This window comes from Thermobia domestica, chromosome 4, assembly GCF_964235325.1.
Source record: "Thermobia domestica chromosome 4, izTheDome1.hap1.1, whole genome shotgun sequence".
Classification (NCBI taxonomy): domain Eukaryota; kingdom Metazoa; phylum Arthropoda; class Insecta; order Zygentoma; family Lepismatidae; genus Thermobia; species Thermobia domestica.
In genome coordinates, this window is record NC_137457.1 from 74,735,613 (window position 1) to 74,753,427 (window position 17,815).

The 17,815-nt window shown below is 33.9% G+C and overlaps 1 long non-coding RNA gene across 1 annotated transcript in view; it reads left to right on the forward strand.

Annotated features, from left to right (window-relative positions):
- The first annotated feature begins 2,164 nt into the window (after positions 1 to 2,164).
- LOC145683321 (uncharacterized) overlaps positions 2,165 to 17,815 on the forward strand; it is a 336,041-nt gene continuing 320,390 nt past the window's right edge. Inside the window, exon 1 of the long non-coding RNA XR_014131038.1 lies at positions 2,165 to 2,221. This is a non-coding gene — a long non-coding RNA (uncharacterized LOC145683321). The remainder of the gene's footprint in view (positions 2,222 to 17,815) is intronic.

Below are 17,815 nucleotides of genomic sequence, written 5' to 3' on the forward strand. Positions count from 1 at the left end.
AGATGTTTTTTTTTTCAATTTTACGTCGCACAAATACGCAGGCTATGTTAAAGAAGACGGTAATGATGAGAAATGAATCGAGTTGTGGAAAGGATAGTTTGAAGAAACGGGAAACTCCGGCAAAACCTACTCACACGGCTCTTCTCCACAACAAAGTCCACTTTGCGCAAGCTCGGTTCAATCGAGGGACCCCAAACACCAAACGTGAGCGCTCTATCACTGAGTTAAGACTACAAATACTGAAGAACGCAATATATTAAAGAAACGGGACATGAGATAAATTGATAATGAATAAAGGATTATAGAAGGAGAAATGAATGTGATAAGGAAATGAAAATAGCGTGGTATATTAAGAAATATGGGAAGAGAAAATGTATGAGAGAGATACTAAAAATTACCTTATTGTATTTACGGAAGAAGAAATGTCGGATTGCTAGGGGTGTTTCATCTAAACTTTTGATTCTTCAAAAAATGTATAGGACCTTATTGCGTTTAGTCGAATAATAAAATTTTTTGTTACAAAATATTGTTAATAAAATCTCCATTTTAAATGACAATAGAGAAATAGATCTAAATGTTTTGCCAGTTGTCCTGGAGTTATCTATCCCTGGAAGTTCTCATACTTTCCGCTGCGTGGCGCTGGTTGTGTCTGAATGCTCCTCTGGAGTGTGCAGGTAGCGAGCGGCGTATTGTTCCAAATAAATGAATTGGGTGTAGTTTTTTTTTTAAAATTTACTGCGACTTGATAATATGGGGAGGTGAAATGAAATTGTATTAACTTAGTGGAAAGAAGGACTGAGATTTTTCCATAGTATGGGTTAGTGGAGATTCTGGCAAAATCTAACCACTAAATTAGTATTCTTTTTAAATTAAATTTTTGAGACAAAAAGAGAGAAACAAAGAAAAGAAAATGAGTGGTTTGTATGGTAGATTTAAGTCTCTTTAGAAAACTATTATACTTATGTTTCCTATTTCATATTATATTGTCTTGACAAGAAAAGAAAAGTAATGAGAATTAATTTTGAATTAGGTCATATCTTTTGACTTAACAGCTATTTAAGTGCTGGGGTTGCTGCTTGCTAACCTGTTTGAAGTAACCAATTAATTTTAACTACTAAAAGAAGCACAAAAACACTCAAATAAATTAATTGCTTTAAATATAGTATTTTATGAGATTTTCAACCCTTATTGTTCTTTGGTCTTGGGATTTTATACTCCTTTCGTTCTTTGTCAAACGAAACCTTGAAGAAAGAGCTGAAAACTACTTGTTACCTACTGTTGAGATGTATTTTTATCAGATTTAAGTGAAGTCGAATACCATTTCAATTTGTTATTGAATTTGTTCATATTATAATAAAATTTGTTATCTGTTAAGTAAAATAGGTTGTTGTAATTGCCACTATAACTGGTAACCTGCTATACAGCTTACAATCATACGTGGTCATTGTTTCCGTTAATTTTCGGTTTTCTTTATGTGTGTGTGTGTGTATGATAGTTTTGGATACTCTTTAATACCAAAGAATTCAGTACTGAGAATTTCCGGTGGCATATAATTATATATGTGTGTTTATTCCGCAACAACATTATTTACAGCAAATTTTATGCTCTTTCTTTTGGATAATAATATATTTTGAGCTAGAATGTAAGGGAGGGAGCCGAGTTTCTTAAAAACTTTATCACGCTATTTTAGGAGGATTCCAGCGGAAATCTGACTAGGACACAAATTTAGTAAGCTATTTAGATTATCGTAGTACACAGGTTTATCAAGTTTTTAAAACTACCAAAACCTAATTATACCCTGGACTACTGGTTTTAAATCCTTGTTTGTCGGAGAAAAGAAACATGCCTAGGACAACTTTGGCTTTCTAAATCTTTGATCTGCATTTCAAGTTTTCTTAATATTCAATATAACATTTTGTGTTATATGGACTTCTCGTTTACAGAGAAGGGTTACCAAATATTTTTTTTCTGATTAAACAACATTTGGAGAGTAATCACAAAATATAATTTACATTTTAGAAACGCAAATTACAATACATGTAACAATAGAATTGAATTGAAGTTTTGTTTCGTAATTTCAAAATATTTGTGTGTGAACTGAGCTTGTTTGCGTTTTTCTTTTGTAACAACACTGAATGCCTTACATAAACACATCAGTTGCTTAGTTGGCACATAGATTGGAAGAAGCTTTTTATATTATTGGCAGCGTTTCGTAATTTTGGTAAAGCAATTTTTATATTTCTTTTAGTAGAAAACTTGAATATTATAAATTGAATATAATATTATAAATAATTATAAGTTCCATTACGTCATCACTAGGATTAGTTTTTGTTGAAATTATGTATAGTAATTATCCTCCACTGAAACTGTTTCATATCAGGAAAAATTGATTAACATGCTTTACTGAATTTAGTTATTAGTCTTTTAACTTTTGCCTACGTTTACTTTAGTCTTAGGATTTTATCCATACATTCTTTACGCTTTAACCTTTCCAGAAGTCATCTCACCATTGTTTCCCTCCTCAAAATTTAGTAACAGAACGCTAATATATTTAGAGTACCAAAGATTGGAAATCCTAAAATGTAAGTATGTCATACTGTAAAATATGTGCTAAGATGTATTGAAAGATATTTACTAACGTGATAAATTCAAATAATTGTGTCGGAAGGGCTAAGTGAAGAAACACCATTTCGTGAGAGAACTTGAGGTTAAATATAACTTCCATTCCAGCGGTGGAAGGTTGCCAAGCGCTCTCGTTTATCCCTCAGCAAAGAAGGATATTTTTTTCAAACTCATGTTCCTTAAATGTTAACAGTCTTGATTTTTTGATTGTTTTGATTTTTTGCTTGTTAGAAGGAATTGTTTTGATTTTTTGTTAAACAATAATTGCTCTGAAGGAGGCTGACTATTTGAACCTATAGTTTTCTGAATACTCATTAAGTGATTGTTCAAAAGAATTGCAATAATGCATGGATCACTGGTAAGATCGCCACTTGGTTCAATGTCAATGTTTTCTTCAATTACTCGTTCTTTAGTATGTTTCATGTTTAATTATCCTCCGTAATATGCGGTCTTTGTATAGCTTATATAGTACCCTGTCATGTTACTTGGTAACCCTACTCTCTTATATGATAAATTTGAAGATCACAAGTTCTTACTAGAAATTTTTACTTTTGTAGCTATTCAAGATTTGTTATTTGTTATTGGAATTGGGCGAAGTTCTCTAGGAAATGCCTCATTGAAGTAACGAGTGTATGCTTCATGGAAAATGTTATAAGCTTCTTTTAAAGGTATTTTGGCGTATATTTCCTTCCAGCTTTCATGACTAGGTATAAAATTGAAATGGGAGATATTCGTTTCATTGGGAATTCTTGTGTATGCTGATTTGACTTTCGAGTGTGTTTTGATTAGCTTTTTATACAATGAAAATTTTTAAATTAAATAATTGACCTTCATGGTCCGAGAAACCACTCTTTATGACTGTAACTGTGCTGTTTATATATATGTTTGTTATAAAGTAATTGATTGATTACCCTACGACTATGATAAGTTATTCTTGTAGGTCCATTGAACATTCGTGTTAAATTATACGTATTTAAGAATAGTTTGAGTTGATCATCGATATCAGTTACAAGGAAATTTACATTTAGACCACCTACTATAACAGGATGTTTATTAGACTGAGCAAAATTGTCAATAGTTAATTCAAGGTTTTAAATAAAAATATTCAGATCGCTGTGAGGAGTTCTATAAGCACATATTACAAACAGGTCATGTGTGTTGTTTAAATATATAGTGATACAGTAATTCGAAACTAAGGTATCTATACTGGTAAGAATGTACATCTTCGTAGCTGAAAGAACAATGGAAGCAGGTACAACGAACAAATAAAATGATCTATCCATGCTGCAATGAGAAAAGAGAAAAATAAAACGGAATTGAATGCTATTGTCTTTGAAACTCAGTTATATTTCAACTTACGTAACTCTCAATGAATGCTCATATTAGCATTCAGGTTAACCACCAGACTTCTAATCTAATGGTCAGTTCGATTAAAACATCGTTTATTCTTTTCAGTTTCTAATGATATTATCCTTAGTGCATAGATATTTCCTTTAAATAATTATATTTCAAGAAATCACTTGTACATGTTTATATATTCAATGAATCAATCGAAGACATAAGTTGGTTTTCATAATAACATTTTAAATGGGGCGTGTAGACTGAACATCGGTATATTATATATGAATGTTAAATACTAATTAAGCAAAACTTGTAATGGTAATACAACTCGTTTCTTGTAACTTACAAGCTATAAAGGACATTGAACTCCAGAATAATCAACCAAATAAGGATCAACCTGTGTAACTAACGACGATTTATTAGCTTTTCTATTAACTCTGTTTCGAGTACAAACTGGAACCATTTAGCTTTTCCATTAGAAATAACCTGCAGCATATACTTGTAAATTCGTAATTATAATGAAAATTCCGCACATTTTTGTACCATTTAGAATAAGACTGATACTGTCATAGAACGATAAATTGATAAGCTTTTTTATTGTCTTATGAAAAACGAGAAAACATTTTCAAATACCTCATTCAACATTTTCAAATAATTTCAATACGTAGTTGGTATGACGTAGTCACTACAATACGCCTATTAATATATAGGTACTAACATCAAAATCAGATGACAACCCTCTTGAAACAACGTGGAATAGAAAGGATTATACTATTAACCGAGGATCGTACCGGAATTCTTACCAGATTCGCAGCTTTTGTATTACGATTAATTTATATAGAAACATAGTATTCATAAATAGTTATCGTTCATTTTATCATAATGCACTACAATCTTTAGTTAACATAACAGAGAGCACGCAGCCTTTATGTAAGACTACGGCCTCTTTTCTCAAACCCGTTAAATATATATTTATTTAAATTAGACTATATTACATTCTATAGAGCCCCTTTTTTACTTGAAATATCTAGGTCGGAAGTCAAAGGACGAATATTTAACCGTGCATAACTTGCGCAATATTTTACAATTCTGAACTAAATTGAACCTTGGTCTCAAAGATCAAATATTAAACCAGATGTGAAGGACGAAACATATTAAAATTCAGTTCATATATTTGGTGTAGAGTTCTAAAGTGAAGTATTTGACTGTGACAATTTCCTATACGGTACAACACTTTAAAATCGGTTTTCACATTAGTCAATGTATCACCGACTACTATATAACATAAAAGTTGTGACCTCGATGTCAAGGGTAAAATATTTAATTATGTGTAGCGCATAAACAGTATAACATATTAAAATTCTGTATCCAAACAAAGCAATTGTCATTGACTGTTATATACGGGTAAAATTGTGAAAGATCAAATGTCTAACCTTGTATATCTCGAAATTGTTACGATATATTAAATTATATTTTCTAACTTAGCAATGTTACATTGACTACTATATACACCAAAAGTTGTGAACCTCGAGGTAGAAGGTTAAATATTTACTTGTTACAACATGTTAAAATTGTATTAGCTGTTTCATTGTAAGGACCGCAAAGATTTGATATGAAAAAAGCTAAGATCTCAAGTCAACTCTTATGGGCATGATAAATTTGTCAAACCCACTTAACATACTAGGATTTTTTTCTTTAAAGTTTCTATGTCACTTTATATTTCTCTTTTTTATCATTCTCTTTCAAAACTCTTTTTATCCTATGTTCGTGAAGTAAATCTATGTTGAAGCAAGTAGCTCAACCATTAAATTCAAAAATTTCATCCTTTATTTCGTTCTTAATTTTCTTCCTTTTACTTACAAACTAGATTTTTTAAATATTTATGTACCTTACACAATTACAACCATTAAGATTACCACTAATTCTACTAGTTCCAAGTTTCTTTGATATTGACACATTTAGTTTCGGTGCAGCATCTTGGAACTTTGTGCTAGTTCGTACATTTTTGTCCCGCCAGACAAAATAATATATCTCTCAAATAAACCAAGAGGGATCATTTCAAAATGTTCAAAAATTGTCAATTTGTAGAAAAAAATAAATTCATTTTAAACATTCAATTACCTGTATTCGACAGATTCAAATTTGAAATATAATTAGCTCATAATTCTGTACTTTTTTCTACTCCGAAGAAAATTTGTACCAATGTAAGAAATGAAGGATGATCATCTAAAATTTGAATTGCCTATTTTCTTGCGCTGCTAAATCTTCAATTTTGTATTTTAACTAACACAGAATTCTCTACAATTGTCGGATATGTCTGTAGCAACCAGGAAAAATGTACTATCCGTATCAGCGAGGAAGAGTCATTACAACTTTTGCGGACCAATTTTGTATTCCAAATTTTCAAATCGAAATTTAAAATTTGACGAAACATTGTAGTAAATTCTATTATTATTAATATGGTTGTTTAAGACAGTTTTCTTAGCCTTTATAAATTCCTTGCCTTTAAATAGTGGTTGAAAACGTGCTCGTGCTCGTGCCTAAGTTTATGTTGGCAACATGGGGTTGAAATTATGCTCGTGCTTTTGCGAAACATTGGTGAAAATATTCTTGTACCATTTCATAATATGGGGTAGGAAAATGCGCTTAATTCCTTTTACTGTTCTTATGCTCAATTTTTGTTTGTAAACGTATGAAAGGTGCTCATAATAGTTTATTAGATTCTTATATAATTTTTGTTATGCTAATATAATAGGTTGGTATATGTTTTCATATTCTCTGACTATCATTTCTGTTGTGTTAAGTGTGTGAAAATGTGTTTAGGGGATGAGAAACGAGCCTTATTCCTTTGTCAGCATATCAGAAAGAGGCCGTACAAGGGCCCAATTTAGCATACGTTATTATGGGTAAATTCCCAGGAAGATACTTTTTGGGAAAATTCACGGAAGATTCCCCAAAATGGGAATTTTCCTGGAGTTTATGTACACTCACGTCCAAGATCATTGTCGCATGTCTATATATATGTTGTTCTAGAAATATAATTTGATAACGAATTCCCCCGGTATTTCTTATAATGTTAGTATGTGTATAATCGTCGAAAACATGTACGTGGAAAATTTTATGTAAAAAGAGCAGTACATAAGAACAGTAAAATGAAAATAAAACTTTCTTGTCCATTAGCAACATATTGTTTTACTCATTCTAATTTTCTAACCGGCATAACCGTGGGACGTAAAACTCAAAGATTTCATTTCATTTTTTTCATTCTAATTTTCGTATTGATATTTCTTTTCCTGTGAAATTTACCACAAATATTAATTTGCTGATTATACACATACTATCAGTATTAAAAATACCCTGCAAAATCTTTATCGAATTATATTCTTACAAGAAGACAGTTATAGATATGCACCAATCATTTTGGACATGAGTGTACTATCAAAAAGAAAATTGCATTCTATTACTATATTATGATTACAAAGTTAAATTCGTTTTCATATGACAGTATTACTGCTGTCCCCAAACAAGTCTTAAAAATGTATATTCTGAACGGTATTGTGTTATTTTATTAATACTTTATTATATTCAGAGAGTACGCATAAATGTATATTTACTTAAAATATGTTCTATTGAAGTAAGTATGTGTCAAAAATATTATACTTAGTACTTATACATAACCAAAAAACAGTATAAATTTATATGTAAGTGAATTTTCTAAACTAGACTCTACTACTGATATTATAAAATGTTAAATTTCTAAATTTCATAAATAAATTAGGTTGGGTAACTCCCAGAAGACACATGTCTCACAATTAATCAACATTTGCAAATACATATTTATATTCACAATATATCTTCCAAGAAAATAATATATCTTTATAATTTTGCACACATACTGGCACACAAAACCTTCATTCCTACTTATTTCTAAAAATTTTATGGTGTAATTCACATGTAAGAGAAATCTGAGTTTTTTTCAGAAATTCGAGTCAGAAACAAGATACACACCAACATCTATTTCAAACTGTGGTTCGGGTGTATTAATAGTACCTACTTCATCTCTATTTCTACATAATTTCTACATTACTTTAAAAAGTAGTTCCTTTTCAACATTCGTAAGTTAGTACTTTCCTACTTTTTAGTACAAATGGAAATACAACTTAGAAGATCATATTATTAGTTATGTAAGGTACAGGCAACGAATTTAATTTTTAACCTCCAAATTATTTATTTAAAACCTACAAGTAAATCATAATAAATGAAAATAAAGCAATTAGTCATATGTATCTTATAATTTTTAAGATAGAGTAAAGAAGTCGAAATAAATTCCTTCCCGGGAATTTATATGCCAGAGGAAAATCCCGATAATATTCCTGCTGCCCATATCTAGGCATACCGTCGATACTTGTGGGCGAACAGATCTCGACTCCGACAAAAAAAAAAAAAACACACTCAGAAAATGTCAAAACGCAAATACAAACGGTCATAATCCGCACACAAATGGACAAATCTCCCAAATCCATTAACAATCATAACTTCCACAGCCAAAACTCCCTCACAGGTAAGATGTCATAACCCTCAACAGTCATAAATTCCACACAAATGGACAAAACTCCCACACATAATAACGGTCACAATCACCACATAAATGGATAAAACTCCTAAAAAAATGGACAAAACTCCCACATAATTGGACAAATCCTCAACAATTTAAAATGATCCTAGTAGCACTACTTTTATGTTTCACACGCTGAAAATAATAAAACAAATTCGAAAAAATGCTTACGATCTAAAGTGGACAAGATGATAGGTGGACAAGTCCTTTGGACGTTAGATCTTAAGCATTGTCTGGACATGCTTTTATTATTTTCAGCGTACTAAACTTATTTTGGGAGCAGTTTTCTCAAATAGTTATTCGTGAAAATTTCGCGTCAAATAAGTTGTGTTTGTTAAAAATACTCATTCACAAAGCTAGTAAAGGCGTCTCAAACATTATTTTGGGAAGGCCCTACTGTTGGGGGGCAAGGAGCGTAAAAGGTGGTCAGTAATGTGTTACCAAATTCGCAAAAAAAGTTTTCAGAATGACAGTATACGTCACATTAATCACGAATGTCACAGAACTAACGCCCCAATGCTCCTTACATGTAAAAGTGACTGATAATGGGGCTACAGCCCCCTTTCAAAAAGACGAAAATCACAATAAATATCCTTAGTAGGGACATACGAGAAGAAGGTATTTTTTGTCAATTTATGTGAAATTTGGCGTCGATGAAGCAAAAGATTATGTGTCCTTCATATCTGCAATATTATTTTGTTAATGTACTGGCTTAGGGAGCACAGGGGTTGAAGCATAAGTGATTGGATCTTTATAAAAATTTCAAATTTTATTTTGGAAAATCCAATGTGTGTCAGATTATTCACAAATGTCACAGAATTAATATTCTAATGCTTCTTGCATGTGCCAGTGACTGATATTGGGCTACAGCCACCCTTCCAAAAATCACATAATTTACGGTAAATATCATTAACAGGGACATACGGGAAGGAGATAAATATGCTTTACAATTAATGTGCAATTTGCCATTATTGTAGAAGAAGGTTTTGATTTTTTTAAATTTCGAATCTAGTGTAAATGAGTGTAACAGATTGAGGATAAAGCTATGTTTTTTTGGCATCACTGACATACAAATTGTGTGTGTGTGTGTGTGTGTGTTAATCTCCGCTTCGTTATTTAGTCGTAGAAGAGAACGAGTAAAACGAATGGACTTCTTATGTTATTTATGCGCTGGTTCTGCATTTCTGCATGCTGTCACAGCTTTCATAGATTTGCAGTAGGAATATATGTTCATTTTAAACCTCTCTAGAGTTGCGAAATGTACCATAGGTTTCTGCATGCTGTCAAGTGGCTGATGCTACTGTGTTCAACTGCAATCGTAATTGGGAGTTGGAACTACAATTATTCTGCGCTCTCGTGTAATTTCTACTAAACTGAAAGTGGGCATTCGTCACCAAATGCTCCGTATACCATGCGTCAGTGTGTGTGTTTGAGAGAGCCGAAATGCAATCTTTAAATTTTACGTCCCACCAATATGCCGGATAAGCTGAAAAATACAATCAAAGTGAGAGCGAACCCCTGACCAACCGCAGTTTTACCCTAAGTCCTACATAAAAGTAAAGACTATATTCGTATTTCACATGTCCGAAAACACCTACATACCGAGTTCCATCCATATCGTCTAAAGTGGTCATAAAAAGGATATATCCCACATAAACCGTAAGACCTAGGTAAAAGAATATGGTAATCTTAATTTGCATGTCCGAAAAACTCTATATACCGACTTTCATTCCAATCGTTTAAATTGTCATTTAAAGGGCGAATCCCATATAAACTATAATACCTAGGTAATATATATACGTTATTCGTACTCAGCATGCACGAAAACCACTACAAGCCGAGTATTATCGAAATCGGTTAAAATTGTCTTCAAACAAACGCACCCAACATAAGCTATAAGACCTACGTAAAAATAAATATGATATTCGTAATCAACATGCACGAAAGCCTTTATATGATCAGTTTCATTACAATGGCTTAAAATTGTCTTCAAAAGTGCGTATCCCACATAAACTATGAGACCTAGGTAAAAATAACAATGATAGTCGAAACCAGCATGTTCAAAGACCCCTCTATGCCGAGCTTTATGGAAATCAATTAAAATTTTCATAGAAATAGCGTATCTCACATAAAGTATAAGAACTAGAAAAATAAATGACAGTCGGAATCAGAATGTTCGAAAATCTCTGTATGCCAAGTTTCATACAAATCGGCTGAAATTCTCAAAAAAGGACGTATCTCACATAAACTACATGGCTGAATTAAAACGATTATAATATTTGTAATCAGCATGTTGGAAAACTCATATATACCGAGTTTCATCCAAAGTGGTTAAAATTGTTACAAAAGGGAGTACCCGACATAAACTGTAATTTAATAACTTCACTATACACAGTAGTCATAAAAAAGCAAAAACACCGCCGTCAATATCATACTCGTGCTGCTCCTGTGTGTTATCGAAACCGGAACTGGAACAGTAGTCGGAATCGGAATTGTAATGTTTCTGTGCATGGTTGTTATTTCCACTAAATTGGAACTGCAATTTTATTGGGCATGCACTACCAAGTGCTCCGTGAACAATGTGATTGTTTGTAAATGTGCGTGTTTATGTGTCTGTGTGTGTGTGTTCCCGCAATCATATCTTTGTTGGTACCTGCATACGGTTTAACACTTTCCAGTTGGGACTGAAAAAATTGATGGGGCGTTTTCCGGTGCCAACAATTTTTAAGCCTACAGGGGCTTCGTGCCGGCCCCCTCAGCCTACTCGCCGAAATTCTGGAAGGTCCCAATAATTGAGGGGCTTAGTGGAAAAGGGGCGTATCCCACATTTTAATGTTTTCGAGAAACAGAAAGTTTTGCTTTGCAATTGACAAAAGTTTCACTATAAAAGAAAGGTACATAATTACAACCACATATATTAGAGGAAGGTCTGATATGTTTCAGAAAAAATCATCATGCATCTTTAAGAAGAAATAAACATAAGATATGCACATGATCATGGTTGCCAAACCAATACGAGCTTTCTATATCAACGGATCAAAATGAAAGTTCCAATACGTGAATACGTATGTAACGTACAGAATAACACGACAGAGTAGACCATGTTCGTCTCTGCAAATAACGTTTACGTACTCTACTCAGTGAGAAAGAAATCCACAAATGTTCGTGTAGCCATGCAAATAACATGTTTTAGAGAACAAAAATATTTCCTTTGTACGGCAGCACCCTAATATGCTAGAAACGTACACACTATAAACACAACACTGCAGACGAGTATCTTATACATTATACTGTACAATAAACCCAGGCCAATTACCCAGGGCACAGTACTCACGTCCCTGAAGAGACACTTCACGCTAACACTCGAGATCGCTACTGTCAATATCCTCTACCCGTACGTAGTTCCTGTCGCCATTATTGCATTTTAGAGATCTGTAACATTCGTGGTGGATTGGTGGAATGTAGTTTAACATGCTCATTAGATTGTCATACTTAGGCTTCTGAATAGGTCTTCCTTCAGGAAAACCATGTCTTGCAGAGAGCGCGGTTGTCTCTTCCTCGCTGCAAACGTATAGTACTCAAAGGCTCACATGTGGAGTATGTATATTTCACCTGGACTAGTTGGCTGCCTTTCATAAATTTCTTGCCAGTCGCTCCTCTCATATTGAAGACTTCCCCATCTTCTGTTTTTTTGCTAAATATTAGAACATACCCCAACGCTGATACAACCTTCATGACTCCTGTTGTCATTTCGATGACTTGAAATGGCTTCTTTTTAAGCGCTGTCTTTATCAGAGTGACTTGTGCGGGGGTGTACACAGATTGTTTTCCTCTTCGCTCTCTCAATGATACCGAAATCAGCATCGCAGGGGAGGAATATATGACCAAAACCAAAACTATGTTCTATTGTCTGGAGGTCGGTGACATTTAACAAATACAGTCAGAGTCCTATAATGAGCGAATATTTATTTTGTCCAACGCACGAATCACTGTACATTAATACGTCTGTTGCGAATATCTATGGTAGGTGCATCATCACTCGAAGAATACAGCTTGCAATTTCATCACTATCACGAGAAGCAACAGATTCTGACCAGACACACATAACAGCAGAATCATCATGACAGAAATGGAACCCGAAACAATATGTTCACAACTGCTGCAAATAGAAAACAGTTCGCGTGCTTATCATCGGTGTTGGAAGTGCTTGGTTCAGATCCATAACAGCAACTATGGTGCTGCTGTTAATGTATTTGCATTCTTATTTTGCATTTCTCAAAGATTGGTAGGCTGCTTCGGCTTTATGAATATGTATATGATATTCAGGTGGTCTAGGTTCTATGTGCAGCATCGAATCACAATGTTTACAATTGTCGGTGCTTGACATTTTAAATGTGATGTTAAATTCATTATTGAACACATGTCGATATGTATGTAATTTCACTGGACCGACTTCCCTTTGTTCACATTGTTCTACATATAAATCGTACATTTGTTGTAAAGAATGCACCGAAACTACAGCATGTATATATGAGCGTTCAGGGTTTGCAGCTCTGCTGTAGTGAGAACAGTATCTTGAAACGACTTAAAGTGATTCCTGACAATATCTAGTTTTTCTTCCGAAATAGCATGGCGGTGGTGTTGATGTTCACCTGGACGGTCCTCTTTGGAAAAATGCAACGGTTTCTCAGATATATCTTTCGTATGTGCTCTCTAATCACCACGGGCGGTACGCAATCTACGTTCAGTTATACCATGGGTATTGCAGAATGCTTGCTTGGCATACATTAACTTTCATTCCAGATGACAGACGAAGAACATAATAAAAAGTATTGGCGCATCCGAAGACATTCACATTTTTCCTGTCTTTAATGTACACATGTTCACATTCTGGCCTCCTCATTAGCCCAAATTGATAGGCATTTTGCGTGTTGAAATCTCGCATGTTGTAAAACGAAATTAAAAAATATCTTTGGTTTCAGAATCGATATCCTTCAAATAGCCTCTCTACACCACTCAGTTTTACAATACCTAACACCACTTTGTATTTTATCTGGTACTTCCTTACCTATGGGCCAATGTAAATCTTCCCTGTGTTGCTATTAATCTTACATTCATTATCCTTCCATTTGTCTTCGTTTCGTGGTTTAACAGGCGAATTTCCCAGACTGGAATTACTTTCAATGTCCTGCTTAGCGGCCATTATTACTTTCAACAGCAATGTGTATCAGCGGTCACGCTTGGTCGATTTCTAGACTGATAACCAATGACAGATACTGTTATATCACCACAAACTCACAATATTATAGATGGAAGCGGGATACGTCATTTTTCCACTAACATTTTTTATACAAAATTTTCTTAATTTTCGTCCTACGCTTATGGGATCCACAGTATACGGAGCCGAGTCATAACACTTCTTCTCAATATACCCGATAGTTCCCTTTATCCAAATTTGTAGATATCTCGATTTTCCAAATTTTGTGGGATACGCCCCTTTTCCACTAAGCTCCTCAATTATAGAAAAATGTAAGAATTTGTGTAAGCCGTGTGTATGCTCTGCCGAATTAGTTGCCTCCTGATGGTCTCACACTCTAACTAAGAAATGATGTGTAAATATGACGCATACCGCATCTATTGGCACTGCCCTGCTTACAGGATGGAGAAACGTAAGGGGAGTGGAGAGAGGAGGTGAGACGTGTGGGGGATAAACAAACAAATAAATTTTTGACAATGCTTGTTGGTACCGATACAACCTTGATATTTTCGTTTGCGCAGTCGCGTCGACCCCCATTAGCCAGCCTGTCACATGCAATAGTTAAAGAGCAGAAGGTAGGTTAAAATCAGGAAAGGCATTGATCACATATATGCATAGAAACTTATATGCATAGATTTACAACTCGCAGTTCCAGAAACGATACTAGAACTCGTAGTTCCTTAGAGGTACACTAGAATAGTCTAAGATTGAAGACTTACAAGCACATTTGCAAATCACACTACTTTATTTCTATCGTTTTTCAAACAGAACTGTTTAGATTAAAAATAATAATAAAGTAAATATTTATTTTAAATTTTTAAAAATAAAATCTCACAACCGTACTTTACTAATATGTCGTATACAGATTTATTAAATTAATTCAAACATATGGAGTAGGAAACACGTAAGATGTATGGGTTGGCAAAGGACATGCAGCTGCCGCAGCCCTTGTTTCTTGGTCGGGGGGATAGGGCTAACTATATATTGCGTGAGTCTCAGTAGAATAGTATTGCACCTCTGTCGACCAAGCAGTCATAAACTAAAATAATTTAATTCTGATATTCAAAGAGACCAAATTATTAAAACTGATATATATGGTGTTAGCGTGGTGAAAGTGGTAAGCGTGCTGAGTGTGTAGCGAGTAACAATATTTAGGTGACGGTAATCCTACAAAATTTACGGGAAACCTCATCCTAGATTAGGAACAGTTTTTAAAAGAAAAGCCTCTGTGACAGCTACAACGTACAGCTGAGCAATATTTCGATATATCGATTGATAGATATTTTTAGGTATCGAAAACTTTTAAGATCGATTTTCAATATTTTTCAATATTTCCGTATTTTTCAGTATCACGATATTACGATTCCTCGACGCTTTTAAGGCTTTAATATGTACGTTTCGCAAGATTTCGATATTTTCTATTTATGCTCTTCAATCCCAGGTAATTATCGGCAATCGTAGAAATTTATAAATTTGTGTATTTATTTCGTTGAAAAAGCAAATTTGAATTTTCTTTAAATTGAAGTGCTATAAAAAATACACATGACGTTTGGTGAGACGACAGCACCTAGGTGTATTTATTTTTATAACCCGAAGCTGCATAATCGAAAAAATAAAGAAAAACTGTGAATTTCAGTACATTTCTTATCTAGTGTAGTATGTGTATTAGTATTCTTCAACTATCAAAATATGAGCAAAATATCTTAATGGTGTCTACCAAAGGCGACTCGTAACGTAGAATACAACAGTAAAAAAAGTGGTATTACCTCAAACAATCCGCCGTAAAATTTTCTCGTGTTCTGAGTGTTGAGAAAAAAAAACAACAGTAAGTATCGATTCTTCTCCCAGTGTGATGCGACAAAACTTTCAAGTTTTACGGACATGACTTCCCTCCCGAGCCGAGTCTGGTGATTAAATGGTAATTTTTATTATTACTATATCCCTTCTTTCTTCTTGTGCATATCATACCTGTTTCACTTTGCAGTTTCTATTTTCTCTATAAACAAAAACATCGTTCCCTTAGCTCACTTGAAACTATTTGATACCGAACACCCAACCTTACTCCACCTTTGGTAGGTTTGTCTTCAGCTTGCTGTCTTTGCAAATCTGCATCACATTCACGTAAGAATTCTTGGTTGGTTCAGTGCTTAGCATCCTATACAGTACCGATAATATAGGAAACATGAAATTCAACTTAAAGCGTTATCCTAACCACATGAACTCCCACCAGAAGTCGAACACGGGTTTCGCACACAATATTCGTTTTCAGAGGTTGTGTGTGTTCTATTGGTCTTAACGGTAAGTTTAGATATATTATAATTAGCTTTCTGTACTTTTTGCAATACACGCACCGTAGTAGCAGTGACGATATCAGATTTATTTTCTTGGCATAGGGTGTGTTTGTCTGAATAGGCAGATACATTTTTTGGAAACGCAGTTATATTTTCGTATCCTGAAAAACTGCTGTATGATAATACAGCATGCCTGCGGGGGGCTTGTCACGAGGACGGAAGGCGAACGACGTGATCGGAAGGCTCCTTTCCCCTGGGCCCTTCTAGTGTGGTCATAGTGTAGCAGTCATAAACGTCTTCCATTTTTGTTCCAACAATGGACGAAATTAATATATAGAGAATAAAATACGATAGAGGACGAAATACTGTACATGCGTACGAAGCATAGAAACTGGAATAACAATAGACTCTAATAATAATAATGATAACTCAAAAATAATTTCTTACGATGTGGAAACTTTGCATCACATATTTAACCTTGCTATGGCACTCTGGCGCCGCGGTACGCCGGTTGCAGAACACTCGTCTAGTATACTGGGTTCATCAAAAACCGGAACTTTCTAATGATAAATATACAACAGAAAAAGGAAAGTTGTTGGAAATAGCAGGTTTTCAGTCTGAAATATAGAATTTATTCCAATCGCACCAGCCGATTCCGCTCCACACTGTAAGATGTCCAGTGTTAAACGTTGATAGTGTTTTTCTGTTTCATCTTAAGGATATACGAGTATACCGTATATATCGCATATAATACTCATTGTCAAAGCTGCTCCAAGATAGATTCCCGACGATGTCACCACGAAACAGGTCTGCACTTTGGAAATACATTAGTAAGCCGAGGATTGTAACTCACACTGTAATGGATGTTCGATAACTCTTTTTATGTTCAGTATAAATTCCAAATCCCAAAATATATATCTCGGCTATGTCACTGATTTAAATACAATGAAAAAAAAACAGTAGGATTTTATTGATTATAAATCTCACGACCACGGCTGAAAATTACAACATGATTGCTTAATATGATGCTTGATTTAATGGGTAATTCTAAAATATAAACCTTAAGAGAACAACAGAAACGGAAATTAAAATGATAAAATTATCTTCTTGTTTAACTAATAAGGACAGAATTCTGCTTTGATAAACAAGGAGTAGGAAGAAGATATATCCTTGATTTTTATAAAAGGTACGGGCCACCGCACTAGATCTTGTGGCTCCAATTTCCTAAACTGTTAGGACACAACTAATATTGAAACTTGCATTTGGGAAATAGGAATTAAATAATTTGTCTTGGAAAACTTAATTGAATAATCTTCACACTTCCTCCCCAATTCAGTTGTTTTACAAAACCAAAAATAATAAAAAAATACAAGAATATACTACCCCTAATAGGTTTCTAGCAGAGTAATGATTTTTACCACAATATAGGGTTGTTAAAGAAATAATTATGAATTATCAACAAAATCGTGAGACTTTCTTTGAAAATCGTCGATTAACCAATCACCCCCAAATCACAAACTGTCCCTCGTATATTTATTGACGTCAAATGAATTATGACATATTGCCAGGCTATTCATGAAATACTTATCTGTGAAATACGAAAAAAACAGCCTGAGACGTTTTTGAGGAAAGTATCGATAAAATGCTCAAACCCAAGAATAAACTATCCCTGGCAAATTATTCCCAAGG